Raw genomic sequence first — 5,655 nt, 5'->3', positions numbered from 1 at the left:
CGATATGAAACGTTAACTTCGACAGTGAAGTTAACGTTTCATATTGAATACTCCTCTTTGTCTGTCATCACTGATATATGTGTATTCATAAATGTACATATTGTTTTTGTAAGGACTTTTAACAGGACTATTGCGCAGGAAACGCACAATGCTAAATAATAACATAGCGCCGTATACTGTGTAGGATTCGCAAAATGGTGCTGAGTAGCCATTTGCAAAGTGGCGTCGTGCAGATTTTGATTTTAACAGATTCTGTCTTAGCCAACCATCTGGCTTCAACGATAGATAGATAGATAGATAGATAGATAGATAGATAGATAGATAGATAGATAGATAGATAGATAGATAGATATTGTAACATGGGGTGTTGAAATGAGGACTCCAGACACACAGGTACTTGTAAAGCAGTGGCTTTTAATGGAAGCAAACACTGCACCTTAGCATATGTGAGCATAGGCCTGGACACACACAGGTACATAACAGAAAATAAGCAAACATAAAAATGTTCCTATACTCCTTGTGCTTAGCAGTCAGCAGTGGCTTGCAGCCACAATTGGCCATGCTCTCTCTCCCAGCACTACAACATTGTAACTACTACCTGCCTGCTAGTCAGCATCAGGTCAAAGAGCAACAGGTGTGTGAGAGTTTTATACCCTTCCATTCCTGCTGGCTCTGGGCGACCTGGAAAACCCAGAATTTTATATTTCCAGTTTGAGCTGTGCAGCCCAGAAACCCAGAGTTCCAAACAGCTATTGCAGGTGCAGAATGTGCCTGTCATTGTTTTTATATATATATATATATATATATACAGTTCTTTTAGTGGACCCTCAGGTCCAGGATCCCTAACACTAGTCACCCCCGGTCCTATAACCTGGGCGACTAATTCACCATCAGGATCATTGTGGATTTGCACTGACACAACTTTAAAGACAGATAACAGGTGCTGCTAATTAGCCTTGCTTGTGGCTTACAAGTGATCCCAAGAAAACCTGGACTGAATCTCATTACCATGCTGTTTATTGCTCCATCTCTACACAAACCTGCTGCTCCACATTAACTTCATGTGAAAGCATGCTGTCTCTGTCACAATATATATTTATTTATTTAAAATGTATGTATCCAAAATAGCTTGCACTCACATAATTTAGTCCAACTTAGGGGTGCTTTGTATCTTCCAAAGATTTTCAGCAGCAGCATCTGTATAGAATATCTATTTACAATCTATTATAAAGAGGGCACTCACCATCTTTAAACATAAAAAGATTTTAATGCAGATTCTCATTTTCAAACACAAGGCCAGAGGTGACTCCAGGAATAGATGAGCTCAATGTTTTGGCACATTCTATGTACCTTTATCAAGACAAGTAAAGATACGTCATAGCAGCAGCATTGAATGAGACACCAACATCCAATTATTTATTTTATATTATATTATATATATATTAAAAAAAAAATAATAATTAAAATAAGGTGCATAGAAGTAAATAGGAATAAAATTAGAATAAATAATCTTCACGATTTACGATACAATGTGTATAGCAGATCGCTGTCTGTTTTCTCAGACAAGACAGGCGAGTCAATGCTTTTTATTGTGTGAGTGTGCCTCAAAGACAAAGGTAGAGGTGGGCTGTTGGGGCTTGTGTCCCAGGTGATAAATAGAGAATGTAGTGCAAAGGCACAGGTACAACCAAAGATATATTGAAACAAAAAAAAGGCGTGCGTCATGTGAGCCTCATCGCTGCTGCTGCTGCACTGAGGAGCAGCCGAGCCACAGGCTGAAGTTGGTAAGTATTTGTGGGCTGCGAGGGGGCTGGTGGCTGGATGGTGGGGGCCAGGGACTGGAGCCAGGGGCTGGATGCGGGGGGCCAGGGACTGGAGCAGGGGGCTGGATCCGGAGGCCTCATCGCTGCTGCTGCTGCACTGAGGAGCCGCCGAGCCACAGGGGCGTACCCAGGACTGCAGTCCTGGTGGCCCATCTTGATTCTACCCCCTGGCCACGGGTGGCACACCCGGATGGTGCCCCCCCTTGGCCAATGGGTAGATACGCCCCTACCCACACCCAATGTTTATGTTGTTATTCAAGGAACGGTTGGATAACCTCCATACATTAAATGATTAACCCTATTACATTATTAATTAATTTAATAGACAAATCCCCCACCCCCATGATATTAAATGATTAAGCCCCACCACATCATTAAAAACCAACTTCCGGACAGAAATAATTAGTGGTAAGTTTTACAGTCCAGTTACTGCAGTAACACATTAGTGGGCATATTCATCATCACTTAATTTCTACAAAACCAGGTGAAAGCTTTTGTAGAAAATAAGGGGTATAATTACTAAAGTGCGGGTTTTTAGAAGTGGAAATGTTGCCCATAGCAACCAGTCAGATTCTACTTAACATTTATCTAGCACCTTCTAGAAGATAATAGCTAGAATCTCTTTGGTTGCTATGGGCAACATCTCCACCTCTAAAAACCTGCACTATAGTAAATATACCCCTAAGTGTCAGGGCCATTCACAAAAAGGTAAAGCAGGAGATCTCACCGAAATCTCCTGCTTACCTTTCACTTCTAATGTGGCCCGCTGTCCCCATGTACTAGTATGGGGACAGAAATTCATTAAAGCTCTGAAAATACAATTTTTTCGAAGTTTGTCTGCGGGAGCATTCACCATCTTCAGAAGGCATTTGCTACCGCTCGCAGCGCACACCCTGCTCCTTCCCCCGGACGCTGGGGCTTTATGCGCCTGCGTGAACTCTAGCTAATGCAGGCACACTAAAACCCCCGAGTCGACTCGTCAGTGCTAAGTTTCGCTGCTCCGAAAGGAGCAGTGTAACTGATTCGGGGAGACAGCTGATTTTCGAACCATTTAAAAATAATAATTCAATGTTATAAGTAAATATAGTAAATGCCAAGCCAGTTGTCAATCCACAAGTTTTATTTTAATAAAAAAAATGTTCCAAGTTCAAAAACATGTGTGAAAGCCTTACTTCCATATTTGTTCTGTATGAAGGAATGACAAACAAAAGACACCCCAAAAAATAGAAAAAAATAGTGCACTTATATTTTAGTACAAACTTCTCTCCATATTTTTGTATGGCCTAATTAGCTCATATTATGAGCGGATACATTTGACACAAAATACATAACTGATTTAAAAGATGAGGCAATAGACACCCCATACAAATACAAAAGAAAAGTGTGCATATACTTCTGTGCACAATACTCTTCACGTTATGTATGGACTTTGATATACCTAGCTATTATGAGCAGTTCCATTTCCAATAACACGCAAATAACCTGTGTATATTATATTTAATACCTAAAAATAATAAATAGAACTATGTGTAACATATGTTGTATGTATAATAAACATTACAAGATTTCTGTGCACACTACACACTACATTTCAGTATACTGTCAACTCTGGACTATTGGTTGGAATAGGTTGTTGGGAAGTAGCAAACAATGAATCTACAAATAGTTGGCCTCTCTTTACATTCTTAAATGTAGTCTCTGAAAATGCTGATGGAGACTGAGCTTGTTGTGCATAAAGGGATGTAGTCCCAAATGAGGTGGGAGACTTTGCTTGATGCGCATACTGAGATGTAGGCCCAAATGAGGTGGGAGACTTTGCTTGTTGCCCATACTGGGATGTAGGCCCGAATGAGCTGGGACACTGAGCTTGTTGACCATACTGGAATGTAGGGCCAAATGGAGGTGGGAGACTGAGCTTGTTGCGCATACTGGGATGTAGGCCTAAATAAGGTGGGACAGTGCACTTGTTAGGAATAATGGGTGCAGAGTGGCAACTGTGGTGGTGTTGACCGGATTTTGGTCAATAGTTGAGTGAGAAAATCACGGTTATCATGACTGACCCTTTCCTGCATGGCTACCATTTGCATTAGTAACTTGCTCTGCAATTCACGTTCATTGACCATGAATCGTTGCATTCTGGCATTCTCTTGAGCCTGCCATTCCGAATCCAGCTATTGTAGTTTTTTACACAGGATCTTGCAGCAACCTCTATTTTGGTCTTCTCACATGTAGGGACTGTGAAAACTGAAAACCAAAGAAAGAAAAAATTAAGCATCACAAAGGTTCAACTAATGTATTCAACACATGATTGTAAACGGTACTACACATTAAAGAGCAGCACTATCAATGCCTCTGTGCATGCGGTCACAGTCCTCTAGCACAAGTTGAATGCTGCAACAGATACGGTTTCATTCTAGCACCCTGCACCTAATCATTGACAAGACAACTCTTGTTTAATATTGAACAATGTACCCATAAAGTCACGGTTATATGGGATGAATAGCAACAATATTTACCAGTGTTTTGTACCATTTTATAGACAAAACCTAGTATAAACTGTAAATCACATAGTAAAATCTCTATATATTGCAGCATTAACCTCTAACGGTTATAGATGGGAACTTACTGTTACTGTGTACGGTGGGCTTGTCTCCCTGGGTCTGTGGCTGGGACTCTGAACCCTGGCTCTGCGACGGTGCTGTCACATCTTTGGCAGTGCTTAGATCGATGATGGTGGTAGATGACTCATCATCAGGATCATTATCAAATAGGACCTGCAATGATGCCGGGCTCTGCTGGCTGCTCTAAAGAGACAATGAAGGTGTGCCTGTCGTTGTTGCAGACAGTGCACCAGCATCACTTGATGAAGACAGTGCAATGGGGTTGCATAGTGCCACTCCATCCTTCCCATACCACTGCAATTGTGGTTATGGACCTTTGTATATTGTTTCTTCAGAGACTTTAGTTATTAAGAACTTACTGCTGTGTTTTCACAAAACCACTGCTGGACAGGATCTTTGCAATGTTGGCATAGATCATGCCATCATTAACAGTGCCTGTAATTTGAGCTTTTATTTCCTCCTCTCCCCTCACATGTAATAGCTCCCGGACCTCCTCCTCCTTCCAGTGAGACATGATCTCACACAAAATGCCACTCTCACCACTGGCACTGTTCTCCTCAAACCACTGGCATTCTTCTCAGCCCTCTGGCACTCTTCTCCTCTGCCCATTCTGACCAATGGCACTGGTGCTGTTCTTCTCTGGCTACTGGCACTCTTCACCTCCACCACTTTTCTTCTCTGCCCTCTGTCACTGCCACTCCTATCCTGTGATCAATTGCACTGGCCTATCCCAAAAGTGTGTATGCAAGTGCATCATCTCTCTCCCTCTCTGGATGCCGCTGATGATGTCATCAGCATGCATCAGACAGTCCTGGCTGGCCAATGAGAAGCTTATAGGTGTAGCCTGGGAATAAAATCCCTGGTTGCACCATTCAGACTTGAGTCGGGTTGTCTACCCTGGACTCAAGTCCTGGGAAAACCCTGGTCAATTGCAGGGATTGTGCCTTTCAGGCATACACGAGACCCGGGTAGTTTGGCCGACTCACAGCAAAAACCCGGGAATCTCGAAATGTCTGAAAAGGGTATAACAAAAAGTATCACTTCCGAAAAGCTGCTCTTTTTGCGGAGTCAGCTTTTTGGAAAAGTGATACTTTTCCCCCTACAGTGGAGGTATTTAATAGGATTTCCTCCCTGCATCTGTTATGTGTTATGCAACACATAAACAGTGAAACATATCAAATACATTCCAGTCAACATTTTCTTAGCAACAC

The 5,655-nt window shown here is 42.1% G+C and overlaps 1 pseudogene; it reads right to left on the bottom strand.

The window, feature by feature from the left end:
• Window positions 1–3,414: 3,414 nt before the first annotated feature.
• LOC148473829 (uncharacterized) lies at window positions 3,415–4,958 on the bottom strand (annotated as a pseudogene).
• Window positions 4,959–5,655: the final 697 nt, after the last annotated feature.

The sequence above is a fragment of the Taudactylus pleione genome, unplaced genomic scaffold (genome assembly GCF_031769625.1).
Source record: "Taudactylus pleione unplaced genomic scaffold, aTauple2 ptg000909l, whole genome shotgun sequence".
Lineage (NCBI taxonomy): Eukaryota > Metazoa > Chordata > Amphibia > Anura > Myobatrachidae > Taudactylus > Taudactylus pleione.
This window is presented reverse-complemented; position numbering and strand designations above follow the sequence as displayed.